Below are 16,454 nucleotides of genomic sequence, written 5' to 3'. Positions count from 1 at the left end.
TCATACTTTAAAGAAGCTGTCAATTTCTTTCTGTATCGCTTTTTTCAATTCTTGGGGATTTTTGGAAAGTATGTCACACTAAAACGACTCATTAAGCAAAATAGCCCAAAGTTTTATGTGCATCCTTAAGACTCTTGTTGAAAATTAACAGTTTTCACACTCACACCCAGTAACTGCACCATGGATCAATCTGGGTGCCCCCTTCACACATGAAAGAAGCTGTCAATTTCTTTCTATATCACTTTCTACAATTCTTGGGGATTTATTGAAAGTATTTCACACTAAAACGACTATTTAAACAAAATAGCTCAAAGTTTTATATGCATCCTTAAGACTGTTGTGCGAAAATTAACAGTTTTCACACTCACGCCCAGTAACTGCACCATGGATCAATTCGAGTAAAACAAGAGTTCGTACATTGGCACACAGAGACAAATTGAAATTTGTGTACACAGCATGATACTGTGTACTTTAATACATCTTTCTACATTCTGTAGTGTGCAGCACACAGATAATGTTTTACAGCATGGATTTATTAACAAGCATTGCTTCTAATAATTGAGCATATAGCAGAAATTGCAGGTGCAAAGAAAAAATACATGGGTAAACAAATCACAAGTTTCTAAATTCCACTGTATTTACCACAGCACAGCTGATTTGTTGTGCTTTAAGAAACACTGTGTGCCTGTACAGCAGCCAAGAAGTGAGTGTGTGGACACTGTATGCCCGTAATGCTTTCACAAATGTCCTTATACTGTAACAGAAGTCTCTGCAGTGTTAGAACTGAGTTTGGACAGTAGCATGTGTGCTTACTGATAGTAATATGTGTAAGAAACAAATGCCTGCATGCTGTTACTTGTGTCTTTCTGCAGTAGCACACCTATTTACTGTAATTAGTATGTAAGGTAACATCGGCTAGACAAAACTGGACCCAAATGCTGGTACACTGTGACTGGCCTGTGTACTGTTTCCAGTGTGTTTCACTAGTATCACGCCAGCTTACCGTTACTAGAATGTACAGTAAGACTGGTCCAATATGTATACCATATCAAATTGTTTTACCATAAAACAAAGATATAGCATTGTTAAAGACATTACCACGTGAGGGACACAGAAATTGCATTTTAAAAGACATCTATGTGAACTTGCATCGATTAGAAGAGATAGTGACTGTGTGAGAGTTGTATGGTACTGCTAATCAAAGCACTGTTAAAAAGAAGTCTTTCCTCACTAGAGTTGTGTTCTGTCAATGTCTGAGGCAGTGGATTTTTAAATGAGCTAGGATGCTTAGACTGGCTGAGTCACTGACAGCTTTGCACACTTACTGCAGAGAGTGAGCAGACGAGAGACTAAGACTGAAATTTAGGGCACAGAGTGATTGCAGAAGAGAGTAAGACTCACTCTCACTTCCAGCATGGTGAGTAGACAAGAGAGTAAGCTAGTCCCACAGCTGGAATCCCAGAGTAGGTATAACTCAGTGCTAGTCAGAGTCCATGGTATTATATGTGACGTCTGCACTCTACAGCCTGCTGCACGCAGTAATAAGGTGTGTGTGAAGGCATATTTCTGGAAAAGAGGATGTGTATAGCTCAGCAGTAAAGTATGTGACTGCAGATCAAGAGGTCCCCAGTTCAAGTCTTGCTTCCCACTTCTCCTTTTAAGGAACTAAAAAAAATTCTCTCTTACTTATTTCAATTTCTGGTGATTTCTCGAAAGTATGTCACAGAAAAACCACTAATTAAAAGAGTTTTGGGTTTTCTCTGCGTCCGTAAGAGGGTTGTGTGAAAGGACCAGCAGCCGGTCTTCATAGCAGTCCCTGTGACTAGTGAAGCAAGAGTAAGCTTGAGAGTGAATTGGCACCCTTGGCCTAGGACCTGCTGTCATGCTATGTATTTTGGTGTGAATAGTGAAGCAGCAGGTGTGTTGAGTGTGTCCATCAGCTTGTAGCCAGGGGCATGAGTCAGGCTGTGTCCCAGACCCTGTGACTAATAAATCAGCAGGTGGTATAGAGACAGCCTATAAAAGAGGAAGCCGTTCTGATGAGATCCACAGCAGAAGTTTCTAGTCCATCCAGTTCCAGATATTACAACAAGGGGGTATAGCTCAGTGGTAGAGCATTTGACTCCAGATCAAGAGGTCCCTGGTTCAAATCCATGTGACCCCTTAATACTTTAAAAAAGCTGTCAATTTCTTTCTGTATTGCTTTTTTCAATTCTTGGGGATTTTTTGAAAGTATTTCTCACTAAAACGACTAATTAAGCAAAATAGCTCAAAGTTTTATGTGCATCCTTAAGACTCTTGTTGAAAATTAACAGTTTTCACACTCACACCCAGTAACTGCACCATGGATCAATCTGGGTGCCCCCTTCACACATGAAAGAAGCTGTCAATTTCTTTCTATATCACTTTCTACAATTCTTGATGATTTATTGAAAGTATATCACACTAAAACGACTATTTAAACAAAATACCTCAAAGTTTTATGTGCATCCTTAAGACTGTTGTGCGAAAATTAACAGTTTTCACACTCACGCCCAGTAACTGCACAATGGATCAATTCGAGTAAAACAAGAGTTCGTACATTGGGACACAGAGACAAATTGTAATTTGTGTACACAGCATGATACTCTGTACTTTAATACATCTTTCTACATTCTGTAGTGTGCAGCACACAGATAATGTTTTACGGCATGGATTTATTAACAAGCATTGCTTCTAATAATTGAGCATATAGCAGAAATTGCAGGTGCAAAGAAAAAATACATGGGTAAACAAATCACAAGTTTCTAAATTCCACTGTATTTACCACAGCACAGCTGATTTGTTGTGCTTTAAGAAACACTGTGTGCCTGTACAGCAGCCAAGATGTGAGTGTGTGGACACTGTATGCCCGTAATGCTTTCACAAATGTCCTTATACTGTAACAGAAGTCTCTGCAGTGTTAGAACTGAGTTTGGACAGTAGCATGTGTGCTTACTGATAGTAATATGTGTAAGAAACAAATGCCTGCATGCTGTTACTTGTGTCTTTCTGCAGTAGCACACCTATTTACTGTAATTAGTATGTAAGGTAACATCGGCTAGACAAAACTGGACCCAAATGCTGGTACACTGTGACTGGCCTGTGTACTGTTTCCAGTGTGTTTCACCAGTATCACGCCAGCTTACCGTTACTAGAATGTACAGTAAGACTGGTCCAATATGTATACCATATCAAATTGTTTTACCATAAAACAAAGATATAGCATTGTTAAAGACATTACCACGTGAGGGACACAGAAATTGCATTTTAAAAGATTTTAAAAGACATCTATGTGAACTTGCATCGATTAGAAGAGATAGTGACTGTGTGAGAGTTGTATGGTACTGCTAATCAAAGCACTGTTAAAAAGAAGTCTTTCCTCACTAGAGTTGTGTTCTGTCAATGTCTGAGGCAGTGGATTTTTAAATGAGCTAGGAGGCTTAGACTGGCTGAGTCACTGACAGCTTTGCACACTTACTGCAGAGAGTGAGCAGACAAGAGACTAAGACTGAAATTTAGGGCACAGAGTGATTGCAGAAGAGAGTAAGACTCACTCTCACTTCCAGCATGGTGAGTAGACAAGAGAGTAAGCTAGTCCCACAGCTGGAATCCCAGAGTAGGTATAACTCAGTGCTAGTCAGAGTCCATGGTATTATATGTGACGTCTGCACTCTACAGCCTGCTGCACGCAGTAATAAGGTGTGTGTGAAGGCATATTTCTGGAAACGAGGATGTGTATAGCTCAGCAGTAAAGTATGTCACTGCAGATCAAGAGGTCCCCAGTTCAAGTCTTGCTTCCCACTTCTCCTTTTAAGGAACAAAAAAAAAATTCTCTCTTACTTATTTCAATTTCTGGTGATTTCTCGAAAGTATGTCACAGAAAAACCACTAATTAAAAAGAGTTTTAGGTTTTATCTGCGTCCGTAAGAGGGTTGTGTGAAAGGACCAGCAGCCGGTCTCCATAGCAGTCCCTGTGACTAGTGAAGCAAGAGTAAGCTTGACAGTGAATTGGCACCCTTGGCCTAGGACCTGCTGTCATGCTATATATTTTGGTGTGAATAGTGAAGCAGCAGGTTTTTTCGAGTGTGTCCATCAGCTTGTAGCCAGGGGCATGAGTCAGGCTGTGTCCCAGACCCTGTGACTAATAAATCAGCAGGTGGTATAGAGAGCCTATAAAAGAGGAAGCCGTTCTGATGAGATCCACAGCAGCAGTTTCTAGTCCATCCACTTCCAGATATTACAACAAGGGGGTTTAGCTCAGTGGTAGAGCATTTGACTGCAGATCAAGAGGTCCCTGGTTCAAATCCAAGTGCCCCCTTAATACTTTAAAGAAGCTGTCAATTTCTTTCTGTATCGCTTTTTTCAATTCTTGGGGATTTTTTGAAAGTATGTCACATTAAAACGACTAACTAATCAAAATAGCTCAAAGTTTTATGTGCATCCTTAAGACTCTTGTTGAAAATTAACAGTTTTCACACTCACACCCAATAACTGCACCATGGATCAATCTGGGTGCCCCCTTCACACATGAAAGAAGCTGTCAATTTATTTCTATATCACTTTCTACAATTCTTGATGATTTATTGAAAGTATATCACACTAAAACGACTATTTAAACAAAATACCTCAAAGTTTTATGTGCATCCTTAAGACTGTTGTCCGAAAATTACCAGTTTTCACACTCACGCCCAGTAACTGCACCATGGATCAATTGGAGTAAAACAAGAGTTCGTACATTGGCACACAGAGACAAATTGAAATTTGTGTACACAGCATGGTACTGTGTACTTTAATACATCATTCTACATTGTGTAGTGTGCAGCACACAGATAATGTTTTACGGCATGGATTTATTAACAAGCATTGCTTCTAATAATTGAGCTTATAGCAGAAATTGCAGGTGCAAAGAAAAAATACATGGGTAAACAAATCACAAGTTTCTAAATTCCACTGTATTTACCACAGCACAGCTGATTTGTTGTGCTTTAACAAACACTGTGTGCCTGTACAGCAGCCAAGATGTGAGTGTGTGGACACTGTATGCCCGTAATGCTTTCACAAATGTCCTTATACTGTAACAGAAGTCTCTGCAGTGTTAGAACTGAGTTTGGACAGTAGCATGTGTGCTTACTGATAGTAATATGTGTAAGAAACAAATGCCTGCATGCTGTTACTTGTGTCTTTCTCCAGTAGCACACCTATTTACTGTAATTAGTATGTAAGGTAACATCGGCTAGACAAAACTGGACCCAAATGCTGGTACACTGTGACTGGCCTGTGTACTGTTTCCAGTGTGTTTCACTAGTATCACGCCAGCTTACCGTTACTAGAATGTACAGTAAGACTGGTCCAATATGTACACCATATCAAATTGTTTTACCATAAAACAAAGATATAGCATTGTTAAAGACATTACCACGTGAGGGACACAGAAATTGCATTTTAAAAGACATCTATGTGAACTTGCATCGATTAGAAGAGATAGTGACTGTGTGAGAGTTGTATGGTACTGCTAACCAAAGCACTGTTAAAAAGAAGTCTTTCCTCACTAGAGTTGTGTTCTGTCAATGTCTGAGGCAGTGGATTTTTAAATGAGCTAGGAGGCTTAGACTGGCTGAGTCACTGACAGCTTTGCACACTTACTGCAGAGAGTGAGCAGACGAGAGACTAAGACTGAAATTTAGGGCACAGAGTGATTGCAGAAGAGTGTAAGACTCACTCTCACTTCCAGCATGGTGAGTAGACAAGAGAGTAAGCTAGTCCCACAGCTGGAATCCCAGAGTAGGTATAACTCAGTGCTAGTCAGAGTCCATGGTATTATATGTGACGTCTGCACTCTACAGCCTGCTGCTCACAGTAATAAGGTGTGTGTGAAGGCATATTTCAGGAAAAGAGGATGTGTATAGCTCAGCAGTAAAGTATGTGACTGCAGATCAAGAGGTCCCCAGTTCAAGTCTTGCTTCCCACTTCTCCTTTTAAGGAACAAAAAAAAAATTCTCTCTTACTTATTTCAATTTCTGGTGATTTCTCGAAAGTATGTCACAGAAAAACCACTAATTAAAAAGAGTTTTAGGTTTTATCTGCGTCCGTAAGAGGGTTGTGTGAAAGGACCAGCAGCCGGTCTCTATAGCAGTCCCTGTGACTAGTGAAGCAAGAGTAAGCTTGAGAGTGAATTGGCACCCTTGGCCTAGGACCTGCTGTCATGCTATGTATTTTGGAGTGAATAGTGAAGCAGCATGTGTGTTGAGTGTGTCCATCAGCTTGTAGCCAGGGGCATGAGTCAGGCTGTGTCCCAGACCCTGTGACTAATAAATCAGCAGGTGGTATAGAGAGCCTATAAAAGAGGAAGCCGTTCGGATGAGATCCACAGCAGCAGTTTCTAGTCCATCCACTTCCAGATATTACAACAAGGGGGTACAGCTCAGTGGTAGAGCATTTGACTGCGGATCAAGAGGTCCTTGGGTCAAATCCAGGTGCCCCCTTAATACTTTAAAGAAGCTGTCAATTTCTTTCTGTATCGCTTTTTTCAATTCTTGGGGATTTTTTGAAAGTATGTCACACTAAAACGAGTAATTAAGCGAAATAACTCAAAGTTTTATGTGCATCCTTAAGACTCTGGTTGAAAATTAACAGTTTTCACACTCACACCCAGTAACTGCACCATGGATCAATCTGGGTGCCCCCTTCACACATGAAAGAAGCTGTCAATTTCTTTCTATATCACTTTCTACAATTCTTGATGATTTATTGAAAGTATATCACACTAAAACGACTATTTGAACAAAATACCTCAAAGTTTTATGTGCATCCTTAAGACTGTTGTGCGAAAATTAACAGTTTTCACACTCACGCCCAGTAACTGCACCATGGATCAATTCGAGTAAAACAAGAGTTCGTACATTGGCACACAGAGACAAATTGAAATTTGTGTACACAGCATGGTACTGTGTACTTTAATACATCACTCTACATTCTGTAATGTGCAGCACACAGATAATGTTTTACGGCATGGATTTATTAACAAGCATTGCTTCTAATAATTGAGCATATAGCAGAAATTGCAGGTGCGAAGAAAAAATACATGGGTAAACAAATCACAAGTTTCTAAATTCAACTGTATTTACCACAGCACAGCTGATTTGTTGTGCTTTAAGAAACACTGTGTGCCTGTACAGCAGCCAAGATGTGAGTGTGTGGACACTGTATGCCCGTAATGCTTTCACAAATGTCCTTATACTGTAACAGAAGTCTCTGCAGTGTTAGAACTGAGTTTGGACAGTAGCATGTGTGCTTACTGATAGTAATATGTGTAAGAAACAAATGCCTGCATGCTGTTACTTGTGTCTTTCTCCAGTAGCACACCTATTTACTGTAATTAGTATGTAAGGTAACATCGGCTAGACAAAACTGGACCCAAATGCTGGTACACTGTGACTGACCTGTGTACTGTTTCCAGTGTGTTTCACTAGTATCACGCCAGCTTACCGTTACTAGAATGTACAGTAAGACTGGTCCAATATGTATACCATATCAAATTGTTTTACCATAAAACAAAGATATAGCATTGTTAAAGACATTACCACGTGAGGGACACAGAAATTGCATTTTAAAAGACATCTATGTGAACTTGCATCGATTAGAAGAGATAGTGACTGTGTGAGAGTTGTATGGTACTGCTAACCAAAGCACTGTTAAAAAGAAGTCTTTCCTCACTAGAGTTGTGTTCTGTCAATGTCTGAGGCAGTGGATTTTTAAATGAGCTAGGAGGCTTAGACTGGCTGAGTCACTGACAGCTTTGCACACTTACTGCAGAGAGTGAGCAGACGAGAGACTAAGACTGAAATTTAGGGCACAGAGTGATTGCAGAAGAGAGTAAGACTCACTCTCACTTCCAGCATGGTGAGTAGACAAGAGAGTAAGCTAGTCCCACAGCTGGAATCCCAGAGTAGGTATAACTCAGTGCTAGTCAGAGTCCATGGTATTATATGTGACGTCTGCACTCTACAGCCTGCTCCTCGCAGTAATAAGGTGTGTGTGAAGGCATAATTTTTGAATGAGGATCTGTATAGCTCAGCAGTAAGGTATGTGACTACAGATCAAGAGGTCCCCATTTCAAGTCTTGCTTCCCACTTCTCCTCTTAAGGAACAAAAAAAAAACTTCTCTGTTACTTATTTCAATTTCTGGAGATTTCTTGAAAGTATGTCACAGAAAAACCACTAATTAAAAAGAGTTTTAGGTTTTCTCTGCGTCCGTAAGAGGGTTGTGTGAAAGGACCAGCAGCCGGTCTCCATAGCAGTCCCTGTGACTAGTGAAGCAAGAGTAAGCTTGAGAGTGAATTGGCACCCTTGGCCTAGGACCTGCTGTCATGCTTTGTATTTTGGTGTGAATAGTGAAGCAGCAGGTGTGTTGAGTGTGTCCATCAGCTTGTAGTCAGGGGCATGAGTCAGGCTGTGACCCAGACCCTGTGACTAATAAATCAGCAGGTGGTATAGAGAGCCTATAAAAGAGGAAGCCGTTCTGATGAGATCCACAGCAGCAGTTTCTAGTCCATCCACTTCCAGATATTACAACAAGGGGGTATAGCTCAGTGGTAGAGCATTTGACTGCAGATCAAGAGGTCCCTGGTTCAAATCCGGGTGCCCCCTTAATACTTTAAAGGAGCTGTCAATATCTTTCTGTATCGCTTTTTTCAATTCTTGGGGATTTTTTGAAAGTATGTCACACTAAAACGACTAATTAAGCAAAATAGCTCAAAGTTTTATGTGCATCCTTAAGACTCTTGTTGAAAATTAACAGTTTTCACACTCACACCCAATAACTGCACCATGGATCAATCTGGGTGCCCCCTTCACACATGAAAGAAGCTGTCAATTTCTTTCTAAATCACTTTCTACAATTCTTGATGATTTATTGAAAGTATATCACACTAAAACGACTATTTAAACAAAATAGCTCAAAGTTTTATGTGCATCCTTAAGACTGTTGTGCGAAAATTACCAGTTTTCACACTCACGCCCAGTAACTGCACCATGGATCAATTCGAGTAAAACAAGAGTTCGTACATTGGCACACAGGGACAAATTGAAATTTGTGTACACAGCATGATACTGTGTACTTTAATACATCTTTCTACATTCTGTAGTGTGCATCACACAGATAATGTTTTACGGCATGGATTTATTAACAAGCATTGCTTCTAATAATTGAGCATATAGTAGAAATTGCAGGTGCAAAGAAATAATACGTGGGTAAACAAATCACGAGTTTCTAAATTCCACTGTATTTACCACAGCACAGCTGATTTGTTGTGCTTTAAGAAACACTGTGTGCCTGTACAGCAGCAAAGATGTGAGTGTGTGGACACTGTATGCCCGTAATGCTTTCACAAATGTCCTTATATTGTAACAGAAGTCTCTGCAGTGTTAGAACTGAGTTTGGACAGTAGCATGTGTGCTTACTGATAGTAATATGTGTAAGAAACAAATGCCTGCATGCTGTTACTTGTGTCTTTCTCCAGTAGCACACCTATTCACTGTTATTAGCATGTAAGGTAATATCGGCTAGACAAAACTGGACCCAAATGCTGGTACACTGTGACTGGCCTGTGTACTGTTTCCAGTGTGTTTCACTAGTATCACGCCAGCTTACCGTTACTAGAATGTACAGTAAGACCGGTCCAATATGTATACCATATCAAATTGTTTTACCATAAAACAAAGATATAGCATTGTTAAAGACATTACCACGTGAGGGACACAGGAATTGCATTTTAAAAGACATCTATGTGAACTTGCATCGATTAGAAGAGATAGTGACTGTTGAGAGTTGTATGGTACTGCTAACCAAAGCACTGTTAAAAAGAAGTCTTTCCTCACTAGAGTTGTGTTCTGTCAATGTCTGAGGCAGTGGATTTTTAAATGAGCTAGGAGGCTTAGACTGGCTGAGTCACTGACAGCTTTGCACACTTACTGCAGAGAGTGAGCAGACGAGAGTCTAAGACTGAAATTTAGGGCACAGAGTGATTGCAGAAGAGAGTAAGACTCACTCTCACTTCCAGCATGGTGAGTAGACAAGAGGGTAAGCTGGTCCCACAGCTGGAATCCCAGAGTAAGTATAACTCAGTGCTAGTCAGAGTCCATGGTATTATATATGACGTCTGCACTCTTCAGCCTGCTGCACGCAGTAATAAGGTGTGTGTGAAGGCATATTTATGGGAAAGAGAATGTGTATAGCTCAGCAGTAAAGTATGTGACTGCAGCTCAAGAGGTCCCCCGATCAAGTCTTGCTTCCCACTTCTCCTTTTAAGGAACAAAAAAAAAAATATCTGTTACTTATTTCAATTTCTGGTGATTTCTCGAAAGTATGTCACAGAAAAACCACTAATTAAAAAGAGTTTTAGGTTTTATCTGCGTCCGTAAGAGGGTTGTGTGAAAGGACCAGCAGCCGGTCTCCATAGCAGTCCCTGGGACTAGTGAAGCAAGAGTAAGCTTGAGAGTGAATTGGCACCCTTGGCCTAGGACCTGCTGTCATGCTATGTATTGTGGTGTGAATAGTGAAGCAGCAGGTGTGTTGAGTGTGTCCATCAGCTTGTAGCCAGGGGCATGAGTCAGGCTGTGTCCCAGACCCTGTGACTAATAAATCAGCAGGTGGTATAGAGACAGCCTATAAAAGAGGAAGCCGTTCTGATGAGATCCACAGCAGCAGTTTCTAGTCCATCCAGTTCCAGATGTTACAACAAGGGGGTATAGCTCAGTGGTAGAGCATTTGACTGCAGATCTAGAGGTCTCTGGTTCAAATCTGGGTCCCCCCTTCATACTTTAAAGAAGCTGTCAATTTCTTTCTGTATCGCTTTTTTCAATTCTTGGGGATTTTTGGAAAGTATGTCACACTAAAACGACTCATTAAGCAAAATAGCCCAAAGTTTTATGTGCATCCTTAAGACTCTTGTTGAAAATTAACAGTTTTCACACTCACACCCAGTAACTGCACCATGGATCAATCTGGGTGCCCCCTTCACACATGAAAGAAGCTGTCAATTTCTTTCTATATCACTTTCTACAATTCTTGGGGATTTATTGAAAGTATTTCACACTAAAACGACTATTTAAACAAAATAGCTCAAAGTTTTATGTGCATCCTTAAGACTCTTGTTGAAAATTAACAGTTTTCACACTCACGCCCAGTAACTGCACCATGGATCAATTCGAGTAAAACAAGAGTTCGTACATTGGCACACAGAGACAAATTGAAATTTGTGTACACAGCATGATACTGTGTACTTTAATACATCTTTCTACATTCTGTAGTGTGCAGCACACAGATAATGTTTTACAGCATGGATTTATTAACAAGCATTGCTTCTAATAATTGAGCATATAGCAGAAATTGCAGGTGCAAAGAAAAAATACATGGGTAAACAAATCACAAGTTTCTAAATTCCACTGTTTTTACCACAGCACAGCTGATTTGTTGTGCTTTAAGAAACACTGTGTGCCTGTACAGCAGCAAAGATGTGAGTGTGTGGACACTGTATGCCCGTAATGCTTTCACAAATGTCCTTATCCTGTAACAGAAGTCTCTGCAGTGTTAGAACTGAGTTTGGACAGTAGCATGTGTGCTTACTGATAGTAATATGTGTAAGAAACAAATGCCTGCATGCTGTTACTTGTATCTTTCTCCAGTAGCACACCTATTTACTGTAATTAGTATGTACGGTAACATCGGCTAGACAAAACTGGACCCAAATGCTGGTACACTGTGACTGGCCTGTGTACTGTTTCCAGTGTGTTTCACTAGTATCACGCCAGCTTACCGTTACTAGAATGTACAGTAAGACTGGTCCAATATGTATACCATATCAAATTGTTTTACCATAAAACAAAGATATAGCATTGTTAAAGACATTACCACGTGAGGGACACAGAAATTGCATTTTAAAAGACATCTATGTGAACTTGCATCGATTAGAAGAGATAGTGACTGTGTGAGAGTTGTATGGTACTGCTAATCAAAGCACTGTTAAAAAGAAGTCTTTCCTCACTAGAGTTGTGTTCTGTCAATGTCTGAGGCAGTGGATTTTTAAATGAGCTAGGAGGCTTAGACTGGCTGAGTCAATGACAGCTTTGCACTCTTACTGCAGAGAGTGAGCAGACGAGAGACTAAGACTGAAATTTAGGGCACAGAGTGATTGCAGAAGAGAGTAAGACTCACTCTCACTTCCAGCATGGTGAGTAGACAAGAGAGAAAGCTAGTCCCACAGCTGGAATCCCAGAGTAGTATAACTCAGTGCTAGTCAGAGTGCATGGTATTATATGTGACGTCTGCACTCTACAGCCTCCTGCTCGCAGTAATAAGGTGTGTGTGAAAGCATACTTCTTGAATAAGGATCTGTATAGCTCAGCAGTAAAGTATGTGACTGCAGATCAAGAGGTCCCCAGTTCAAGTCTTCCTTCCCACTTCTCCTTTTAAGGAACAAAAAAAAATTCTCTGTTACTTATTTCAATTTCTGGAGATTTCTTGAAAGTATGTCACAGAAAAACCATTAATTAGAAAGAGTTTTAGGTTTTATCTGCGTCCGTAAGAGGGTTGTGTGAAAGGACCAGCAGCCGGTCTCCATAGCAGTCCCTGTGACTAGTGAAGCAAGAGTAAGCTTGAGAGTGAATTGGCACCCTTGGCCTAGGACCTGCTGTCATGCTTTGTATTTTGGTGTGAATAGTGAAGCAGCAGGTGTGTTGAGTGTGTCCATCAGCTTGTAGCCAGGGGCATGAGTCAGGCTGTGTCCCAGACCCTGTGACTAATAAATCAGCAGGTGGTATAGAGAGCCTATAAAAGAGGAAGCCGTTCTGATGAGATCCACAGCAGCAGTTTCTAGTCCATCCACTTCCAGATATTACAACAAGGGGGTATAGCTCAGTGGTAGAGCATTTGACTGCAGATCAAGAGGTCCCTGGTTCAAATCCAGGTGCCCCCTTAATACTTTAAAGGAGCTGTCAATTTCTTTCTGTATCGCTTTTTTCAATTCTTGGGGATTTTTTGAAAGTATCTCACACTAAAACGACTAATTAAGCAAAATAGCTCAAAGTTTTATGTGCATCCTTAAGACTCTTGTTGAAAATTAACAGTTTTCACACTCACACCCAATAACTGCACCATGGATCAATCTGGGTGCCCCCTTCACACATGAAAGAAGCTGTCAATTTCTTTCTATATCACTTTCTACAATTCTTGATGATTTATTGAAAGTATATCATACTAAAACGACTATTTAAACAAAATACCTCAAAGTTTTATGTGCATCCTTAAGACTGTTGTGCGAAAATTAACAGTTTTCACACTCACGCCCAGTAACTGCACCATGGATCAATTCGAGTAAAACAAGAGTTCGTACATTGGCACACAGAGACAAATTGAAATTTGTGTACACAGCATGATACTGTGTACTTTAATACATCTTTCTACATTCTGTAGTGTGCAGCACACAGATAATGTTTTACGGCATGGATTTATTAACAAGCATTGCTTCTAATAATTGAGCATATAGCAGAAATTGCAAGTGCAAAGAAAAAATACGTGGGTAAACAAATCACAAGTTTCTAAATTCCACTGTATTTACCACAGCACAGCTGATTTGTTGTGCTTTAAGAAACACTGTGTGCCTGTACAGCAGCAAAGATGTGAGTGTGTGGACACTGTATGCCCGTAATGCTTTCACAAATGTCCTTATACTGTAACAGAAGTCTCTGCAGTGTTAGAAGTGAGTTTGGACAGTAGCATGTGTGCTTACTGATAGTAATATGTGTAAGAAACAAATGCCTGCATGCTGTTACTTGTGTTTTTCTCCAGTAGCACACCTATTCACTGTTATTAGTATGTATGGTAATATCGGCTAGACAAAACTGGACCCAAATGCTGGTACACTGTGACTGGCCTGTGTACTGTTTCCAGTGTGTTTCACTAGTATCACGCCAGCTTACCGTTACTAGAATGTACAGTAAGACTGGTCCAATATGTATACCATATCAAATTGTTTTACCATAAAACAAAGATATAGCATTGTTAAAGACATTACCACGTGAGGGACTCAGAAATTGCATTTTAAAAGACATCTATGTGAACTTGCATCGATTAGAAGAGATAGTGACTGTGTGAGAGTTGTATGGTACTGCTAATCAAAGCACTGTTAAAAAGAAGTCTTTCCTCACTAGAGTTGTGTTCTGTCAATGTCTGAGGCAGTGGATTTTTAAATGAGCTAGGAGGCTTAGACTGGCTGAGTCACTGACAGCTTTGCACACTTACTGCAGAGAGTGAGCAGACGAGAGACTAAGACTGAAATTTAGGGCACAGAGTGATTGCAGAAGAGAGTAAGACTCACTCTCACTTCCAGCATGGTGAGTAGACAAGAGAGTAAGCTAGTCCCACAGCTGGAATCCCAGAGTAGGTATAACTCAGTGCTAGTCAGAGTCCATGGTATTATATGTGACGTCTGCACTCTACAGCCTGCTCCTCGCAGTAATAAGGTGTGTGTGAAGGCATAATTCTTGAATGAGGATCTGTATAGCTCAGCAGTAAGGTATATGACTACAGATCAAGAGGTCCCCATTTCAAGTCTTGCTTCCCACTTCTCCTATTAAGGAACAAAAAAATAACTTCTCTGTTACTTATTTCAATTTCTGGAGATTTCTTGAAAGTATGTCACAGAAAAACCACTAATTAAAAGGAGTTTTAGGTTTTCTCTGCGTCCATAAGAGGGTTGTGTGAAAGGACCAGCAGCCGGTCTCCATAGCAGTCCCTGTGACTAGTGAAGCAAGAGTAAGCTTGAGAGTGAATTGGCACCCTTGGCCTAGGACCTGCTGTCATGCTATGTATTTTGGTGTGAATAGTGAAGCAGCAGGTGTGTTGAGTGTGTCCATCAGCTTGTAGCCAGGGGCATGAGTCAGGCTGTGTCCCAGACCCTGTGACTAATAAATCAGCAGGTGGTATAGAGAGCCTATAAAAGAGGAAGCCGTTCTGATGAGATCCACAGCAGCAGTTTCTAGTCCATCCACTTCCAGATATTACAACAAGGGGGTATAGCTCAGTGGTAGAGCATTTGACTGCAGATCAAGAGGTCCCTGGTTCAAATCCGGGTGCCCCCTTAATACTTTAAAGGAGCTGTCAATTTCTTTCTGCATCACTTTTTTCAATTCTTGGGGATTTTTTGAAAGTATGTCACACTAAAACGACTAATTAAGCAAAATAGCTCAAAGTTTTATGTGCATCCTTAAGACTCTTGTTGAAAATTAACAGTTTTCACACTCACACCCAATAACTGCCCCATGGATCAATCTGGGTGCCCCCTTCACACATGAAAGAAGCTGTCAATTTCTTTTTCGTATCACTTTCTACAATTCTTGATGATTTATTGAAAGTATATCACACTAAAACGACTATTTAAACAAAATAGCTCAAAGTTTTATGTGCATCCTTAAGACTGTTGTGCGAAAATTACCAGTTTTCACACTCACGCCCAGTAACTGCACCATGGATCAATTCGAGTAAAACAAGAGTTCGTACATTGGCACACAGAGACAAATTGAAATTTGTGTACACAGCATGATACTGTGTACTTTAATACATCTTTCTACATTCTGTAGTGTGCAGCACACAGATAATGTTTTACGGCATGGATTTATTAACAAGCATTGCTTCTAATAATTGAGCATATAGCAGAAATTGCAAGTGCAAAGAAAAAATATGTGGGTAAACAAATCACAAGTTTCTCAATTCCACTGTATTTACCACAGCACAGCTGATTTGTTGTGTTTTAAGAAACACTGTGTGCCTGTACAGCAGCCAAGATGTGAGTGTGTGGACACTGTATGCCCGTAATGCTTTCACAAATGTCCTTATACTGTAACAGAAGTCTCTGCAGTTTTAGATCTGAGTTTGGACAGTAGCATGTGTGCTTACTGATAGTAATATGTGTAAGAAACAAATGCCTGCATGCTGTTACTTGTGTCTTTCTCCAGTAGCACACCTATTTACTGTAATTAGTATGTAAGGTAACATCGGCTAGACAAATCTGGATCCAAATGCTGGTACACTGTGACTGGCCTGTGTACTGTTTCCAGTGTGTTTCACTAGTATCACGCCAGCTTACCGTTACTAGAATGTACAGTAAGACTGGTCCAATATGTATACCATATCAAATTGTTTTACCATAAAACAAAGATATAGCATTGTTAAAGACATTACCACGTGAGGGACACAGAAATTGCATTTTAAAAGACATCTATGTGAACTTGCATCGATTAGAAGAGATAGTGACTGTGTGAGAGTTGTATGGTACTGCTAACCAAAGCACTGTTAAAAAGAAGTCTTTCCTCACTAGAGTTGTGTTCTGTCAATGTCTGAGGCAGTGGATTTTTAAATGAGCTAGGAGGCTTAGACTGGC

At 40.3% G+C, this 16,454-nt stretch overlaps 6 non-coding genes across 6 annotated transcripts; all 6 read left to right on the top strand.

The window, feature by feature from the left end:
- Positions 1-4,267: 4,267 nt before the first annotated feature.
- Positions 4,268-4,339, top strand: TRNAC-GCA (transfer RNA cysteine (anticodon GCA)). Its single transcript has one exon. It is a non-coding gene; the product is annotated as a tRNA-Cys (tRNA).
- Positions 4,340-6,431: 2,092 nt separating this feature from the next.
- Positions 6,432-6,503, top strand: TRNAR-GCG (transfer RNA arginine (anticodon GCG)). The gene has a single exon. It is a non-coding gene; the product is annotated as a tRNA-Arg (tRNA).
- Positions 6,504-8,595: 2,092 nt separating this feature from the next.
- Positions 8,596-8,667, top strand: TRNAC-GCA (transfer RNA cysteine (anticodon GCA)). Its single transcript has one exon. It is a non-coding gene; the product is annotated as a tRNA-Cys (tRNA).
- Positions 8,668-10,760: 2,093 nt separating this feature from the next.
- Positions 10,761-10,832, top strand: TRNAC-GCA (transfer RNA cysteine (anticodon GCA)). Its single transcript has one exon. It is a non-coding gene; the product is annotated as a tRNA-Cys (tRNA).
- A 2,088-nt stretch (positions 10,833-12,920) lies between these two features.
- TRNAC-GCA (transfer RNA cysteine (anticodon GCA)) lies at positions 12,921-12,992 on the top strand. Its single transcript has one exon. It is a non-coding gene; the product is annotated as a tRNA-Cys (tRNA).
- Positions 12,993-15,084: 2,092 nt separating this feature from the next.
- Positions 15,085-15,156, top strand: TRNAC-GCA (transfer RNA cysteine (anticodon GCA)). Its single transcript has one exon. It is a non-coding gene; the product is annotated as a tRNA-Cys (tRNA).
- Positions 15,157-16,454: the final 1,298 nt, after the last annotated feature.

The sequence above is a fragment of the Pleurodeles waltl genome, chromosome 4_1 (assembly GCF_031143425.1).
Source record: "Pleurodeles waltl isolate 20211129_DDA chromosome 4_1, aPleWal1.hap1.20221129, whole genome shotgun sequence".
NCBI classification, from domain to species: domain Eukaryota; kingdom Metazoa; phylum Chordata; class Amphibia; order Caudata; family Salamandridae; genus Pleurodeles; species Pleurodeles waltl.
This window is presented reverse-complemented; position numbering and strand designations above follow the sequence as displayed.